Source organism: Pseudonaja textilis, chromosome 2, assembly GCF_049901715.1.
Source record: "Pseudonaja textilis isolate UNSWEBS1 chromosome 2, rPseTex1.2, whole genome shotgun sequence".
Lineage (NCBI taxonomy): Eukaryota > Metazoa > Chordata > Lepidosauria > Squamata > Elapidae > Pseudonaja > Pseudonaja textilis.
The window spans coordinates 111,143,859-111,162,942 of record NC_141991.1 but is presented as its reverse complement, the minus strand read 5'-3'; the positions used below and the strand labels follow the sequence as shown (position 1 = coordinate 111,162,942).

Below are 19,084 nucleotides of genomic sequence, written 5' to 3'. Positions count from 1 at the left end.
ACTGTACTAGGATATCATAATTTATTGACAGAGCATGAGGGAATACTTAGAATGTTTCCCATATGCAAGTATTGGCAATGCTCTAATTTATAAGAAACACAAATAGAACAGTCTGGAAGGAATAAAGTGTAATAGATTGAGGAGGAAGAAGAGAAAGAGGAAGAGGAAGAGGAAGAAGAAGAAGAAGAAGAAGAAGAAGAAGAAGAAGAAGAAGAAGAAGAAGAAGAAGAAGAAGAAGAAGAAGAAGACACAGTTTAAAAAAAGACACCACCACCACCCCAGATCCAAGAAACATAATGCAAAGTGTGCTTCTTTTATTGTTAGGGTATCAGTTGTATTTTTTATAGTTTAATGACAACATAAGCGAACATAAGCTTCCAGGAGGCTTGGTCAGCATACCCAAAAGAAAAGGACGCTGGGAGTTGTATTCTAGTCCCATCTGGAGGCTACCGATTGATTCCCCTGTTTTAATTGTTGGAGTACTGAATTTTAATATTTTTAATATATTTTGTTTTAATACAATGGTTTTCAGTGTGAGACATGCATCCTCCCCTTTATTTTCATGGGGCCACAGTTACCTTTTTTCCAGGTAATGATGACTATTGGGAGCCAGAGATCCCAGAAGTAAAAAGAGATTCAAAAGAGACCATGAGCAAAAAAAAAAAAAAAGATTGACAAATCCTGCTTTAAAACTATACATCCTAAAGTCGACTCCAATCTTGCTGTTATTTCAGTAGAATAAAGGAAATTGGTGCTTAAGAAACAGCCACACTACAATCTTCTCATCATGCCAGAAAGATGCCTTGGGAACTATTTTCAAAAGACACATCCTCATGTTGTTTCCACTATCTTATTCCCAGGGTTCTGCACTGGCAGTCTGAAGTCATACTTAATATCTACTGTTGTTTTTCTTCTCTTGTCATGAATCTTACCATTTGAGCAGTCTGGGGTAACTTGGAGATCAGGGTAGTCATGCGACCTTTTTTCCTAATTTTAGACATTAGGCATCTGGTGTGCACGATTTCTTTTATTCATTTGTTTTCTCCTGGAAGACTTGTTTATTTTTTTTAAAAAATGAACATGTTGGTCTTCTATCCTTTTGCTGATCATCATTTTCTATATCTATTTTGGCTTTGGTTGCAAGAGAGATTGGACACCTCGCTTACCCAGAGAAGAGCTGATAGGATTTATTTTTATTTTTTTGCCACAGGACTATTGATCTTTCTATAAATGCAATAGTCCTATAGTATTATGACAAATCAATACATTTAAAACAAAACAAAAATGTTCTGCACCAATCAGTGTGACATATAAGAGCAAGAAGTGGATGGACATAGTTTTGTTGATGGGAGTGCAATGTCCATGCCATAAACACTGTCCCATGTGACAGATTTTGTTTTATATAACTACAAAAATTCAGATTACTGAGTTTTCCTTTTGACTGCTTCAAGAACACTAAAATCATATATTGGTCACCTTGCTTCTAAATTGTGTTTTTCTCCAAAGTTGGTCATGCTGTTCTGCTCTTCTAGGGCAGATCCTTGATCCTCCTAATACCAAGCGATTTATGGTCTCTCTGACAGCATAATCATAATCCAGGCCTATCAGCCACCTTGTCACATAAACTTGCAAACACACGCATCATTTTGGTTATAATAGAAGTTGGGAGAAGATCACCAGAAGTTGAGAAGATAGAACAAAGTTTTTCATAGACAGAAGAACTTTCTCATAGGAATGGGTGCTACTGAAAAGGCTTCTGGGTTTTGTTTTTTTTAAAGGATAGCTGGTGATCTTAAGATGGACTGGAGATTTTTTTAAACTGTTGAAGACATGTTAGATCCATAATGGTTCTGAAGAAGACTACCGAATAATTTCAGATTCAGGAGTGTCCTTAAGATCATCAAGGGATGAGACTTTTATTCCCAAGGCAGATGGCTTCCTTGGGAAGCTGAAGAGTGCAAAAGTCATGATCTGCCAGCCTGAGAGAGAATGCCAGCCAGAACAACTGTATCCTTTACTTAACTCTAAGTAGGAGTCCATAAATAGCAATGCATATTTAGTCAATGCTATATAGGCTGTCTTCCAGTAGAAAATTAATTAACTTTAAAATACTTGGTTGGGTGCTCTCAAATCAAGTCTTTGTACTACTTTACCAGTCTTATCTGAAATATTGTAAGGGACAGGAATGTTAGGTGAAAGAGTCAGACTTTCTTAGCCACTGTAAATAAACATTGCTGGAACTGCTTGACATGCCTGGAAACAGAGCTAAAAGTTTGCCTTATTTTGCTAATATAAAGAGGGAAACCTCATCAGTACGATTGTCTGTTAGTTTAGGGAACAGCTGAAGATAGTTAAGTAGTCCTCATTTAGCAACTGTAGCTGATTCTAGCAAAATGGAGAGAGAGGGGGGGGAGGGAGGGAGGGAAAGATGGAGATGGGAAGGACCTTGGGAGACTTGGCAAAGAGACATAGCGAAGGACAGGAGTCTCCAACCTTGGCAACTTTAAGACTTGTGGACTTCAAGTCTTAAAAGAATTCCTCAGCCAGCTTTTCTGGCCTGAGGAATTCTGGGAGTGGAAGTCCACAAGTCTTAAAATTGCCAAGTTTGGAGAACCCTGGCCAAGGGGAATGTTCAGATAAGAGATATCTCTATCTCTATCTCTATCTCTATCCCTGTCTGGTCTGCCCCATAAGGCTGAAAGAATCTTGCAAGTCTGAATATACTTTTATCCTGTCTCCTGTGTGGCCTGAGAAACTGGGGAGGGTCTCTTGTGAACCTCTTTCCCCACCCACTATGTAGCTGCAAGCTATGCTGTCTCCTATCTGACCGTTCCTTGGCAGTGTCTTTGCTCAATATCCCAAGGTCTTTCCTCAATACCATTACAGTAGACTGGAGATTTACTGGTGGAGAGATGGGTACCTGGTCCTTAACCTGAACATCAGATGACAAGGTTGAAGATGTTGAGTAGTCAAAGGAGGAGGCTTCAAGGTAGAATAATTAAGTTCAGGGAGATCAGCGTGAACATTGCTAGGAGATGGATCCAATCACTCAGCAACAATGGATAAATTCTGAAGCCAATTAGCTCCAGCAGATATGTGTCTAACTTTCTGAGAGGAAAGTTGATGATCTATGAGCAAGAGGCCATGCCGGCCAGGAATGAAAATACACTATTTCTTGAAGGAGTGTCTTGGAAGACAGATGTGCTTGAGAATAGGAAAGTGATGCTTCACAAATTTTGTATGTCCCATGTTTCAACCAAGGGACAATTAGGTGATAGAATTTGAGAAGACTATAGAATGGAAGGCCAATATATGTACTGCATACAGGTAGTTCTGTCTTTCCGTATCTGATTGTACTCTTAGCAACATCTCTTTACCTGGAGACTATCTCATTTGCCTGAAAGGAAAAGACAAACAGTCAAGCAAATGGGGTTTGCAGCAATCCTACTTTGTTCTCTCCATCTATCATTCCTGGTCTTGGTCAAGCCTCAGCCAAGGTCGCCAGGCTTTCAAATGGAAAAGATAAACTGTTCCATACCCCCATGGGGCTCATAGGATATTAGCCCTGTCTACCCAATCAGTACAGCAAGGGCACGGATGCTACTTTAAAGGGTTCAAGAAACATCTAAGTCCTTAATGTATCCCCATACTGGCACTTCAGGGATAACCTGCCTTGCTTTCAAGATACTAATTATGTGTGGATTTTTTAAAAAAATTCTTCCACAGTGCTACATATTTCATTCATAAACCCACCCCAAACCTTCAGGTCAATTTCAAAAATGAATCAAAACCAGGAGGTTTCCCAGTTTCTCTAAAGTATGGGGTATTGAGACCACACCTCCTGAGGATTAGCCTCCCATTTTTTTTTCTTTGACATTACCTTTCCAATTTTAATATTTCTAGACATTCTTATGCCAAGATGGTATCAATTGTCTCCATTCTTCCCCACCTGCGCAGTGGTGCGTTTCAAAAAAAGTTTACCACCAGTTTGGTGGGCGTGGCTTGGTGGCGTGCACACCAAACATGCCTTTCCAACTCACCTCCTGCAATCCTGCACTCTCCCTGTTGCTTCAGCAGCTGATGCGCGGCCATCTGCTGTGCCACGCAAAGCAGCTGCACTTCAAGAGCAGGACATAAAGGTCAGTATGGGAGCCAGGGCAGGTGGGTGGGCCCAACCAACAGCACAGCATCTTAGAGAACCGGTTTGGTCTCTGCTGCTCTTTGGCGCTAGCGGTACGCCAGAACCATGCCGAACTGGTAGAATACCACCACTGCACCTGCAGTAATTTGGTTGAAACTTACATTGTAGATTTTCAGGAAGCATACTTTCATTGATCTTTTGTACCCTACCGTAGGTTTTTCTGTTTTCTAAAAGCATGGCATCCATTGTCACGTTCTTCTACCTACAAGGTATCATTTTCTTCTCTTACCTAGCTCTAGTTCATAGGGCAAATGATAAATACCACCACCGTAGCTTGCACGACAGATTTGTCAGCGGTCCTCCATCATTTCATCGTGGTCCTGGCAATCCATCAGCCTGAAAGGGACAATATCCTCACTGACCAGCTCAGCAGTATCAGAATGGCCATTCGTGAATGGAGATTGTACCCATCAGAGATGGCCTTTATCTGATACCATCAGGCACCCCTAAGGTAGATTGTTTTGCCACATGCTAAAGCTTTTACAGCAGGGGCAAGATAGACTCCCGGTGTTGGACTGATGCTTTCCTTTTTTTAATTTGACCCCTCCTTTATATGGTTCTTTTCATTCCTCTGATAACTAGAGTCCTAGCAAAGATCAACGGACACTTAAATAACTGTATTTTCATCATACCTTAGTGGTTGCAGCATCTATGATTCATCCAGTATTCTGCCCTGTGCATTGAAAAGTATTTGCCTTCTGAGTCAAATATTTCCCAGCTTACTCACCATCCACCTGGGACAAGTCATCTATCTGTCAAACCTTCGTTCCTTCTGCCTTATAGCTTGGAAGATTCAATCCCAAAGCCTCTCTGGGATAAACTGAAAAAGATTATTTTAGCTCCTTGGGAGCCTTCTGCAAAGGCGTCCTATGCAGCTACATAAGGATTTTTTTTGAATACTGTCCAGAAACAACACTGTAATTCCCTACAACATCAAGTCCATCACATTCTGGCTTTCTCCCTGTGCTTCAAACAGCTTTGCTCTCTTTTCAACCAAGGTACACTTTGCAGCCATCGCTTCTCTTTTTCTTTCATTGAGAAATATTTCTCTTTCCAACCTGCTAATAAGGCATTTTGTGAGAAGCCTAGCACATCTCCAACCCTGCTGGTTCCCTTATTCTTTCTAGGTTAACGTTGAAACTCTGAATCTATGCTTATTGCCCCAATTTACATCCTGCCATGGAGAGTAATTATAATGTCAGCTTGTGGAGATTCTCTTTTCTTCATTTTTCATAGGGGCGAAGCAGACCTTTGTCCAAATATATTTTTCTTTCCAAAACGAATCGGGGCTTTCTGTTGGAATCAATAAAGTATATTACCTATCATTTTTCCAAGTCTCTCAAGACCCATAAGGAAGTTCTTCATTCCTTGGATGTCTGTCACACTCTTACTATATACTTAAGTGTCATGGTACTGTTTTATAGGACCAACATTTATTCCTGACTTTCTAAGACCCTTCTAAAAATGAGTTTCTCCGAGTGGAGAGTGGCGGCCCTTTAGCTTTTTGTAAGGTAGCCAAAGAGTCATGCCTTCATTCATTTGTGTTGACTCCACAAGACCAGCGCTGCTTACCTTTCTATAAAATATAAGGTATTCCTATGCTGGGTAACTGTATAGCCTCTTTCCTTCAACTTCATCCAGCCTCTGTAAACTGGATCTACGTCACCAGAGGCAAATGCAACCTTTGGAAGAATGATCCTGTTTTCAGCCATCTTATGAGAACCTCTTCCAGATTAAAAGTGTGATGTTTACCCATATGTTGAATCACAGATGACCACTCAGAGGATTGTAATTACAGGCAATAACCCATTATCCTGCCTAGTCTTCTGTCCATCAAATCACCATTGTAAATCCAGAGTGCTGGGAAGCTATTAATTTAGACTATCGTAAAATAAATAATTAAGTGGGTGAAGAGATCAGCATCTCGAGAGAAGCAGTTAGCCAACATCCACAAGGGAATGGTGAGGTCTTTAAGTGGCAGCCTCTTTGGAAGCTGACATATTCATCACTGACTATTTTACCCTGAATTGTGCAGAAAATTGAATTCCTTACTTCAATTGCAAGTTGTATGTATGTATGTATGATTCTTAACTCAAGCGGTTTTCTTTGTATGTTTTTTTCTGTGGTTATGATTGCTTAGAGTGGTATTCTGATACCAGGGGCGAGATGGGCTCAGCAGTTAAAGACCCTGAGCTTGTCAGCTGGAAAACTGACAGTCCAGGTTCGAGACCCAAATGCTGTGTATGGGGTAAGCTCCCATTCCTTGCCCCAGTTCCTGCCCCGCTAGCAGTTTGAAAGCTTGCAAATGCGAGTAGATAAATAGATACCACTTTGGTGGGAAGTTAACAGAGATCCGTGCGCCTTGGCATATAGTCATGCTGACCACATGACCGCAGAAGTGTCTTCAGACAACGCTGGCTGCCATGGCTAAGAAACAGAGATGGTCACTGTGCATGACTGTGCAGGGGAAACCTTTATATTTTATTATGAACCATGGTTTCCTGACTGACATTCTTCTGCAGCACTAAATGAAAACATAGGGCGACTCTGCATTTTGCCTGCTCAGATCATGTCATTCTCTGTCATCCTCTACATCTCATGTAAGCTATTCCGGCAGATAAATTTCTCAAAGCACAGTTGGCCCTTGAGTTAGTAAAGTGCCTTCGCGGACAAGCAAGAGGACATGGTAATGAATGTATTCCTGGCATCGTCATCTCATTGGTTTCTATTATTATGATTGTTATTTATTCCCCGAGAGACTTATCAACATGTCTGGGCCCACAAGCACCCTGCTGTGAGTATTTCCAACTAGTCTCAAGGGAGGTGACTACCCCCTCAAGGCCAGCCGCCCTGTGGAATAGAAATGACTGGTGTGTTTCAGCCAGAAGAGCTCTGGAGTCTGCATTTAATATGTGCTTTTATCAGGAAGAGGACAGACCATGCTTCCTGGGGAGCATATACTTTCTTTCTCTTGAGCTGAGGGTGATCCTGTGAGTAGGAAGCTTATAGAGAGTTTTCTGGGCAATTTCCAGGGAAACCCGGGTGGAGGAGGTGGATATCATCAGTGGCCTTAATGGAAGCAAACCCTGGCCTAATGAGCTGTGATTCTCCCTGAATTGGGTTCACAGAGGCAGGAATTTCCATAATTGATCTCCATACTGCAGGTCACACAGCCGGAGCACCCGGGAATCCATAAAAAGTGGTAGAGGCTGTGAATGCAAGGAGTGGGGAGGGGAAGGGACCCCTGGGCTTGGGGTGGAGCTCTCCTTTGCAGCAATTGGTGAAGAGGGTTTTCCATGAATGCAGTCCCGGCCTTTGGGGGAAAAAACCTTTGGCCCCCGGGGGCCAGCAGGTACAAAGGATATGCAATCCTTCAGCTGGAATCACCCTCTTCTTCTTTAAGAAAAAGAATCATTCCTTCTCTTCTGCTACAAAACGTTTATGGCATTTCAAAGGTTCCAAGCAGTCGGGTTAAAACACCTGGGGTGCAGACAACTTTGTTAGTATTCCGCAGCCATGAGACTTATATATCTTCCTGCAGTTCTGAAACTCTCCTGTTGCCCCAGCCTTGCACCCCTTGGATAACTTTAATAAACAGTTTCAAATAGAACTCATAAAGAGTGGTAGTCTGACAAGAATCAGCATTTTTGCAAAGCCTGCGCAGAACTAGAGTTTTTAGCAGGAACAGGGGAGCAGAAATGAGCAGCAATGCAGAGGCTTCCTTCAAGCAATGTTAGCTTGGCTTATGGTAGTGGGGAAGCTAAGGCTTTTATTACAGAAACAAAGATGGCATCTTCTGGTTATCTAAATGAGCTACTCCAGAGGCTTCTTTCTACAGGTGTGCCTCCAAATGGAGTGGAATAGTGTTTTCTGAATTCCCAGTCAGGTTAGGAAAGGCTAGATTAAAATTTACCCTCTTAAGAGAGTAATTGCGAAACTCTAAGGCCCATCACAGAAAGGCCAGAAGCATAAAACGTGAGGAACAAAATACAACAGAACATTTCGGTCCACCCATTTCACTAGCCGCTGTTTCTTTAGTTCACTTATGCATGGATCATACTATCATTCTGTTTTCAAAATGCAGGCAAGTTTTCTGGAAAGTCCTAGGAAAATAATAGCACATTTTCAGAAGGATGTTGCCAGTCAGTGAGCAAATGGCATTGACTGTGGGTGCGTTTGCCATAAGAATAATTGATTTTATTTTTCCTGCCACACTCGTTTCTTAAAGAGGCCAAGCCGGGGGGGGGGGGGGGGGGGGGGAAATCAGCTTGTGATTCCAAAGGTACCACAGCTACCCGCATTCGCTTTTCTAAAGGTCTGGTGAGGGAGACTACGCCAAGCAGATGTACAATTGGAAAGCCTTTTACCAATTGGGGGCCTAAGAGACATTTTGCTTTCCTCAGATAGGAATTCACTTAAGAAAAACATAAAAATAGCTGACAAGGTCATTGTTCTCTATTAGACTCACACTGGAGAAAATTCCACATAGGTTCATCTTCAATCTCAAAAGACAAGAGCATTTGGTGAAATGCCATCTGCTAAATCTTATCTATTATGCCCACAGAGCCAGGAAGTAAAGCTAAAAGCTTGAGAAAGCAGTAGTAGGTAGCAATAATAACGCTCAGTTTATCTAGCACTTTTAAACGTTCAAAGCACTTTGTCTATGTTGTCTCCATAATCCTTTTAAATTGTCCTATATTATGGCTGTGGTTGATATTTGTTTGGATGCCATCGGGTCGAGTTCAGTTCCCAAAGATTACACAGACAAACACGCATTGACTTGACCTGCCCCTAGTAAAAATTTGTAGCTTTTCCAGAAGAGCGCTGGATAGCTTTATCCGTCAGTCTTGTCTAAATTTGTCATTGCCTTCCTCTGTAGAATTGATCTCTTTACTTCTCTGACCCCTTGTACATCTTTACTCTTTGAACCCCAGAAAATAAAAATATCGGCCACCTTCATTTTTGCCAACAAGTTAGGTAAGCATATTGCTCGATGTCAATGTTGTCTTCTTAATACTGAACACTAGGCCAGATTTGCCATTTTCCGCTTTTTGTTTCGTAACACACTTTTCTAAGGTATTCTTCTGTGTATCTCAGAAATCAGGAGCCCGGTAACTCATTTTCAACCCAACCTGCATGGAGGCATCTGTTGAAGTAAGCTGTAACTCATGACCGTCCATGCCTTTTAATCAAATGTGTTAGTCTGAAAAGGAGCTACAGCACTCTTCCTGATTTGGGGCTATCACTAACACAGATCTCCTCCTACAATGCATATCTCCCACTGTTAGTGTTTCAGTTCTTTATTTTAATTCCAGCTGTCTGGTGGGTTTTTTTTTCCTCCCCACCCTGCCATTCTTGTAACCTATTTACTGTACAGGTTTGATAGATGTGGGAATAATATGCATCCTTTTCTCACTCCCTGTCAAATTTAGTAGCTTCTTATCCATTGTACAATGTTTCTTTACAAAGAATAACCCCATGTTCGGACACATCCATTAGCCTTAATATATTCCACGTTCTGGCATAATCCGCATAGTCAAAGGCCTTGTGGCAGTCAATAAAGCAGAAGGAAAGCTTATATTCTCTTGCTCTCTCCATTATCCATATTACATTAGCTAACTGATCTTGTGCTCCTTTTCTGAAACCTGCCTGTTCAGTTATCATTTATCCCTCTATGGATGGCTCTGAGGTTTTTTTGTAAGAACTGAAACAAACATTATAGTTTAATGAATTGGTGCAAAGTTCCAGTCATTTGCACATTCTCTTGCATCACTTTTCTTCCGTATTGGATATATACTCTTTTCCCATCTCTAGGTCACACAGTATTGTTCCATATTTGCTGATATGCAGCTGTTAACTCTTTAACTTTCTTTTCTGCCATTTTAAACCAGTTATTGGATCTATGCCTGGCGCTTTACTTTTTGATTGCTGGTGTATTGCTTGTTAAACCTCTCCAATTTTTTTCTATAATTCTATAATCCTGTTTGTGAAGGGGATTTTACAGTATAGTCTTTCCATCTTCGTTTAATCGTATTTGCTTCTGTTAGATATCTTCCATGATAATCTTGAATATTCCTATCTTAGCAACACATACCTCTGTGACCTCCTTAAAAACATCTCTCATTTTTCTTTTCTTGTTATTTTCTTCTAGCTGCTGACATTCTTGATTGAGATATCTTACATTGTCCTTTCTTGCTTGATGTTGAAAATCTGCGTTCAGTCACTGTTGCCCAAGGCTTTCATCTTCTGTCTTTCCTTGGCTATCATGATAACTTGTTTTGAAAAGCACTTAGATCTTTTCCTCTTTGAAATTTGGAAAATATTTTTTTCTATTTCAGTTTTCATGATGTCTCATCTCTTCTCATGGCTTTTCAGTTTTTCTTTCACATAAGGTAAGTGTAAAACGAGTATAAGAAACTGAATCTATTCCTTTATTACTTAAGTTTAACTTACGCATTTGATACAAATAATTCATGGTCTGTTCTATAATCTATATCTGGAAGTATCCTGGTTGATTAGATTATACTTCTCCATCTTCTATTTCCTCCATTTGATTCTAATGCTAGACATTTAATAACATCCATGTACAGAATATATATTTATATTACCTGAAGCAATTGTTGGCAATATGTATTATTTTTGCAAAATTATATTAAATCATTTCTTGTACTACTATACTTACTCAGTTCAAAGCTTTCTGTAATTCCAGGTTCCTTCATTTCTCCATAATTATTAATAATACTTTATCCTTTCTTGATATTTCACTTAACACCTTTCGTTACAGGTAGTCCTCGACTTACAACCACAATTGAACCCAAAATTTCTGTTGCTAAGTGAAACATTTGTTAAGTGAGTTTTGCCCCATTTTACAACCTTTCTTGCCACAGTTGTTAAGTGAATCACTGCAGTTGTTCAGTTAGTAACACAGTTGTCAAAGTAATCTGGTCTCCCCATTGACTTTGCTTGTCTGAAGGTCGCAGAAGCTGATCACATTATCCCAGGCACTGCAACCGTCATAAATATGAATCAGTCACCAAGCACCTGGATTTTGATCACATTGCAGGGATGCTACAATGGTGTCATGCCCCTGTCAGAATCTGACTCGGAAGGGGAAGCCGAACAGCTGACGGGGAGTAGGAGTGTGGCTCCATTGTCTGTGGAAGAAACTGGGGAAGGACAAAGTCTGGCTGGGCGGAGCAGGGGAGAGGTAGAGCAAGGGAGAGGGAATTCAGAGCAAGCCTCAAGCCTACCCCTCTTCATCCTAGGGCATGCAGGGAGGAACGGAGAAGGGAGTAATGTGAGTTATGTGGCTTACGGGGGAGGAAAGGGCCCTGATTCCCTTAATTAACTGCATCTGGGAACACAGTGTATAAAAAAGGAAGCTGCACACAGCAAGCTGTTGGGAGCAAATGTGAATTTATCTTGTATCATCGTGGCTTATCTGTGTTCCTGGCGTCTTCCCAACTGTGTGAGTTTTGCGGTGTTTTCAAGTCTGAAATTCCCTCTCCTGCCCTGTCAAGCTAACTACTTCAGCTTGGTTTGTTTGGATTTTTAGTTACAGTTTGTGTGTACCTTGTTTTGGACTGAATTTTCTACAGTTAAAGGCTGTTCCTGGGAGAGTTTTTCTCCAGCTGAAGGTAACCTGGACATTGGGGGCAAAGTTGGAGATAATAAAAGAGACTCTTATTGCTTATTTGACTGTGTTGCCTTTGTGCCACGCCCCGGGTCATTACAAATGGTGGTGTAAAAAACTGTCATGTCAGTTGTTTCAATGCTGTTGAAACTTCAAACGGTCACTAAATGAACTGGTGTAAGTTGAGAACTACCTGTATTTGTCATAGAATTCCTCGGGGGCTTCCATTTTTTTCTCTGTTTCCTTTTTTATTTTCTTCTTTTCTTCAATAGAAAGGAGAGAAAAAATCACTGTCCCCAAGATCTGGCTCTAACGCAATAACAAACTGTAACATTTAACAGGAAATAAGAGCTATAGAATGCAATGGGATTTACTAAAGTCTTATATTTATCATCCCATATTCGCTATGCTTTTTTCCACAACTTCTCTTTGTCCAAATGTATGTGTGTATCCATCTGTAAAGAGATGAGCAGCTACGCTCAGGGTGTGTTCATTGATGGCTTTACATCAAAGAGGAGGGACAAGTTAGTGGAGTATTACAGGTCTTTGTGCACAATTGCTTTCTGCAGTTCAAACATTTTAGAAATTATCTGAATGAGAGCAAAGGAGCAATGTTTAATAAAATGTAGCTGACACAGAACTAAAAAGGTTATACTAGGCTATAGAAATCAGACTGAGAACTCAAAAGGGTTTTGGCAGGCTGGAACAATGAATGGAAAAAAAATATCATTGAATTGTAATTTTATATGATAAGACCAGAGCACTATTTATTACATGGAGTATGATAATATTTGTATGTATTTTAATTTTAATTTTAGTTAAATTCATAATAAAATTATTTTTGGCCTGACCCATACACTTTTTGGAGTATGCCTTTCTAGCACACCATTCAAAAATTAAGAATTTCTTGACTAAAACACATTGAAATTCAGCGAATATAAGTATAAACTACATTTATGTATGAAAATATCAGACAAACAAACTGAAAAAGAACCAGCTTGGCACCTGTGTATTTTTAAAATATCTAAATTTATTATTGGATTACAGATTGATTATGAGCTGCTATAAAACACAAATTTTAGTTGCGTTAAGGAAAATTCCAGATCGTGAGAAGTACTAGTCTGCTCCATTCTGCCTCCCATTGGTGGTTCACAAGCATTAATCCACATTTGAAGAAAGTTTCTGGTAAATGAAAGTGCATCTTGCAAAAGAGCCAGCAGCGTAGCAAGAAACTGCAAAGCCCAGACCAATAAGCTTAAAAGGACTGGCTATCTGTCGTCATGAGAAGATTAAGGAGAAGCATGACAGCTGTTTACCAGGATATGAAAATCTGCCATGCAAAAAGATGGATTAGTCTTGGTATGTTTTGTTCCAGAGGGCAGGATCACAACCATTCGGTTGAAAGTTTGGGGCTAAGATTAGAAGAAATTCCTGGGTGTCGGAGTTGTTCAAAAGTTGCACCAGGAAATGATGAACTGGCTTTCAGATTGTTGGACCCAAAGAAAATGGAAAGCTGAGGGGTGTTGTTACATGGCTTTGACTTTTTCATGTACATGTAATGCAAAGCAAGATCTCTTTTGGAAATGCGTTCCCATTTTTCCTCAAAAAGCTGATTGTTGGTTTGTTCAAACCAAGTGGAGAGAAAAGCCAGATTGTGATATTACAGGGCTTCAGCATTTGCATTTTGCATTCAAAGTTGGATCAGTGTCAAATTTTGCTCCCATACTGCCTGGAGAAGCCAATAGCAAAATGAAGATTTTCGACAGTTGCTGCTAGAAAAACAAAGTGTCTGTCTAAAATAAACATGGAAAAAGGTGTCAATGGATGTCTCAAAAATAAAATTTAAGATTTCAGGAATTATACAAAGCTAAACAAACTCATCTTTTCCGTAAAAAGCAGTTTTGAATCTTATTGTCTTATTGTTTATCTCCAACGCAAAATTTTATTTTATGAAAAAGCAAGGTAGGCTTTATCATTATTTTTGTGCAATATATAAATGTAATGTAAATATTAAAAATAAGCAGTCATGTTATTATTTATCCAGCCTTAGTCCCAAAGAAACCATTAGTTTTATTCACGGAGATATTCCACAATTTCATTTATCAGTTTAAGAGGCTATGATACCACAGAATTTGAGAGCTTCTGGCTTAATGATTTAATGCGGCAACATGTGCAATATGGAGCTTATAGAGCCTGCGCAATTCAATAGTTTTATGATTTAAATGAATTAAGGATGCCATAGTCTCTGGAAAAACTAATACACTTCTGGTCTTAATCCACTATACTGAAGTGACTGATACGCTGGAGGAGTTAAATTCAACTGCAGCAATTAGATAATAGTCATTATAAAATCTGAGTACTGTATATTATAAATGTATACAAGTTTGGCTAAACTCTTCACTGGTGAAGTTGGATTTTGTCATTACTTTTTTTCCTCACATTTCCAAAATATGTATTCAGTAGATGCTAAATATTCTGTAGACCTTATCGTGGCATATTTTCAGCTTTAGTTTTCAATTGGATGAATTCTGTCTTATTGCTGTCAATAAAATCATAGCCTTTTGTTAAAAGATGAAGACCCTTGGAGTCAACTATTTTAGATTATAATGGTTTGGCCTCTCTCACCCCCAGTTGTTAAATCTCACCCAACAATCTAAGAGTCAAATATTTATGGAGTATAACCCAGCTAGTATAACTAAAAGTTTCCCTGAAAGAGATAGCTTATGTAAAAGAGTTTGGACTGCCTTTTCAGTAGTTGCGCACCCCACAAGTATGAAAGGTCCAAACATATGACAGACAAGTCATATGTTACTAGATTTAACTCATGTTGGCCTTAATATAAGCCTGAGAATCTCAGTAAAGTGGTGTGCATGCTGTGTAAAACATGCCAACTGCCCCAACCACGTGTTTTTTCTTTCACTTCTATGCAAATAATATGACCTGTTAAATTCTGGGAATGCTGGGATTACGTGATTCCATTCTTCCAGTGGAATTAAATGCTGCACAATGGATATAGTGGCTGCTGTTTCATTTTATTTCTATATGTTTTCTATATATTCATGTCTTTTTATCATTTTTTCCTGCTGCTCATTTTCTCCCCACCAACAACCAGTGTCCTAAGGTTGGGTATGTAAAATACACAGCCATCTTGCTCGGTTTTAAAAGGAGTAAAAGAGAGAATGAAATCTTGTTGCATCTAATTTAACTTTAGGACCATGGAGAGAGGTTGAAAAAATGGTATTCCCTGGACTTCCATCCTTCTAATGTCTTTTCCACCTTTCTACTAAAGAAGTTTAATTAGTTCCATAAAATGGTGAACAACCACTTGGGCTCTCTCTGAATATTTCCTGGGATGTGTTAGGGAGAGAGGAAGGGAGGGAGCGGGGAAGGGTTTCCCAATGCAATGGCTTAGGAAACCAGGCGGAAAATGTCCTGCCAAAAGAATCAAGGCTCTTAAGGCAGCTCAAGGAAGCTTGTTTTCTCATTTGGAGAAGCATTTGGTTATAAACATACTAAAGATAGATGATGTGGTAGAAGACAAATTGCATTTTAACATCTATTCTTTGCTAGGGTTTTTCTTTTTTTGCCCAAAATTTGCATTTGTGTAATGTAAATGCAGTGAATGAGAATACAGTATTCTGGAGACACCTTCCTGCCCCCTTCACACCCAAAATAACCTTCATGTGGTAGAATACCCTGAAATTGCATTTGAGTTCAGAATTGAACTTTCAAGAAGAGATTGGACTGCCATTTGTCAGAAATGGTGTAGGGTCTCCCGCTTTGGTGGGGGGGGTTGGACTAGATGACCTACAACTTTGATTATCTGTTATCTGGTGGACACGCAAGAACCTAGAACATGGTTGTCCAGCATTCGGGCTTGCCTAAGCCACTTTGAATGTAGAAGAATTGTCTTGGACTACCTATAAAATACATAACATAATTAATGTATATCAATAACAAATTTCCTTTGTTTTTCATTATCTTGTGAGGCCATATTACCAGCAGTCCAGGCCCATATGTGGCCTGTGGGTCACCATTGGATATTCCTGGTCTAGAAGCTATATTGCTTAACTTTGATGGGGTGATAAATGTGAAAAGAAAACATGATTAACTTTGTTCATTCCTTGGCCATTATTTCAACTCCCAAAATAGGGTAGGTGGGAGATCTGGCCTCCTCTTGTGGTCAAGCAACTCTTGAAAACTCCACCCAACTGGAACACAACATCCTAAAGTTTAGCAAACATATTCTGGACAAGGCAGGATGTTTAGCCAGCCAGTATTTGTACAGTGGGATCCTGGGGAGAACCCAGACTTTTGCTCGCAATTGCCATCGTGAGAGTCAGATTTCGGTTTTTCTAGCTCTGGAATTAAGCGAAAGGAATCGGGACTCTCCTGTGAGCCTGAAGGCAGACTGCCCTGCAAAACTGTCTGGTGCCTGTCACCTCAGCGCTGCTTAATCCTGGCGAGGCTGTCTGGGAGGAATATGGCGAGGGCAGAGAGCAGCGAGAATGCCTGGAGGCTCAGCACCAGGACAGAAAAAGCTGGCACCTCACAGGTTAATTACATGAGCAGCCAGTTCCCTTATTGACAGGGTAGCTTAGAAAATGCTGAGGCAGGACATACACTGCAGAGTGTCAGAGCCGAGGGAGCTTCTGCTCCCAGATGCCTGCCTGCTTTTCTCTCTCTCTCTCTTTCTTTCTCTCCCCCTTACTCTTTCTCTCACACATACATCCCCACAGCGCAACCCCTGCACATGCCCCCCCTGCAAGCCTGTCAACTTAACCTGCTTTTCCGTAAGCAGAGGTACCTCTTCTCTGACGGGAGCTAGCCAACCAGCCAGCCCTACACCAGCTCTGTGAGAAGAACGGGTTTGGGTTCTGCTTCTTGGCCTTTTCCCTCTTAAGCGTCGGGTATTTTGTGCTCAATCCACCCTAATCTACTGATTGTTGCTCCCTCTTTCTCCTGGTCCACCTGGAACACTTCACTCCTACCGTCCCTCTCTGCAACCCCTGCACGAAGCTGGCACATCGGATACCCATGGCCGGTGGTGAGGCACCCAGCGGCCTGCAGCCTTTGTCAAGAGGGCTGTGCCTGTGAAAGGGGGAAACCCAGTCGGCATCTCAGGACAGAGGACCAGGGGTGGGGGAGATATCCAGCGACCTGAGACAGATTCACCTCTCCGTGGCTCTGTGGACATCCTGGCTGTCAGCATGATGATGTATTTCTGGGTAGGTCCCTGTTTTGGGTTGGGTAAATCCCGGTTAATTTGTGTGTGTGTGTGTGTGTGTGTGTGTGCTGTTGGTCGCTTTCAGAGTTTTTCAGACTGTTTTGGTGGATGATGTTACCAAGTAGGAGCTTTTGCTCCGACTTATTCTTCTGGGTGGGAGTGGATCCCTGAACTTAGATTCTGCTTGCCTGTTCTAGATCGTGTGAATTTCAGTGTGTTTAGTGCTTGATTCCATTCGCCTGACTGAATATCGGATGATACTTTTGATGTTGTTGCTCAGAGGATAGTCCTCAATTTTTCTTTTTGGGAAGAAAGTTAGCAACCTATTTTCTTTATCTCATTTATTGTCATGGAAATAAATAAATGAATAAATAACTTCCTAAGGTGAGAGTATCTATAGATGTGTATTGCATTTACAGGCCATTCTGGGCATGGGTCCATAACATGTTGAACATGTGTGGTTCTTCTGCCTGCTACTCAGTCTCCTTGTTTCTCCACCCAGAGCTCTCTGAACTCGCATGTGATGGCAGCTAAAGTAGTAAATCTGTATCTTCAAGGAGGAGAGCCAACTTCAGTTGCATTTATTAAGTTGAAGTGAAATACACTGGGTGCATCGTCATCTGGTATCCTAGATGGATATGGTATAAATGTAGATTGGAGTGATATGGAATCTTACAGCATCCTATGACTTCTCTGCCATTTTTGTGAGCATCGTGTCTGAATTTGCAGCACTTAAATCCACATACTATAGATTGCCAGGGCCAACTGGAAGCCTCTCTAGCCTTTGCCTTCTGCACCATTTTCCTTGTGCAAAAAAAGGGTAAATGGCAATAACTGGAAGAAAGGCGCAGTGCAACGGAATTATAGATAACCGGTCTGAATCTTGGTTTTTCACTCTTCATAATTTTAACCTAGAGAATACTAGTGAATTTTAAGGCACTACAAAAGGAAAAGCATTCCGATAACCAGGAATATACTTCAAGCTTGAATGTATGCATGATGAGAATGCTGCTGGAAATAGCATCTTGCTTCAACTCACTCCAAAGATGCCATAATGTTTCCTAAGAAAATGAGTTCCAGGTGTTTTGCTTGAAACCTATACTTTCCTCCCTACATATATTTTACAACTTCATTTTAAACAACATCAAACAGTGTTTTTTCTCTCTCTCTTTCTCTTTTTTTTTCTTTTGGATGAAAGTTATCACTCTATTTTCTTTTTCCAATATATTCTTGTGGAAAGTGTGAATTTCCTCTTCTAAAATTGATTGGGCCACTTCAGAACCCATAAACTTAACTAATGCCAGTTCATAAGAGGAGCCACCGTGAAATTTGCTAAATTGTTGGAGAAGGATGAATAATCACTATAGAGTGAGTGGCAATGTGACTTGGGGATAGTGAGTTACAGAAATTCTCTGAACAAGACTGCCATAGGAACACCCTGTGGTCAATTGTTTTCTGGTACTAGCAAATTGACTAAGAATTGCTAAACTTTGAGTTTGCTTGTTTCAAAAGCAGACTGCAGCGAGCCCTGAGTAATTTCCTCTTTAGACAACAGGTTTTACTGTTTTTAAATTATTATTAGAGAAAAAGCATAGGCCTTTCTGTATGCTCTCTCCCATGTTGAATACATGTGTACTTCTGCCATTTTGTGTGAGGCAGAGCTGCCAGTTTGGTCCAGTGATTAAGGTACCTGGCTAGAAATTATGGGACCATGAATTCAAGTCTTGACTTAGCCTTGAAAACCAGCTTACTCTCTCTCTCACACTCTCTCTGTCAGCCCCACCCACCTCACAAGATTGTTGTTGTGGGGAAAATAAGAGGTGGAAGGTGTATTGGATATGTTCACCACCTTCAGTTATTTGTAACAATAAACACAGGATACATATTAAATAAATAATAAATTGCTGGACTGCACAACAGATGCAAGAGTTCTAAATATACTCAAGGAATGCTTCTTCCACAAGTTGCTTGTATCTAGTTATGAGTCTCATAGGTCACTTCGTAGCCATTCCCAATGACTTTT

At 40.5% G+C, this 19,084-nt stretch overlaps 1 protein-coding gene across 4 annotated transcripts in view; it reads left to right on the top strand.

The window, feature by feature from the left end:
- RBFOX3 (RNA binding fox-1 homolog 3) overlaps positions 1–19,084 on the top strand; it is a 460,885-nt gene that overhangs the window by 334,550 nt on the left and 107,251 nt on the right. The window contains exon 2 of one of the 4 annotated variants that reach the window (XM_087924933.1): positions 10,540–10,593. The exons of the other annotated variants lie outside the window; for them this stretch is intronic. The gene's annotated coding sequence lies outside the window, so the exon portion shown is untranslated. The remainder of the gene's footprint in view (positions 1–10,539; positions 10,594–19,084) is intronic. 4 annotated transcript variants of the gene reach the window in all.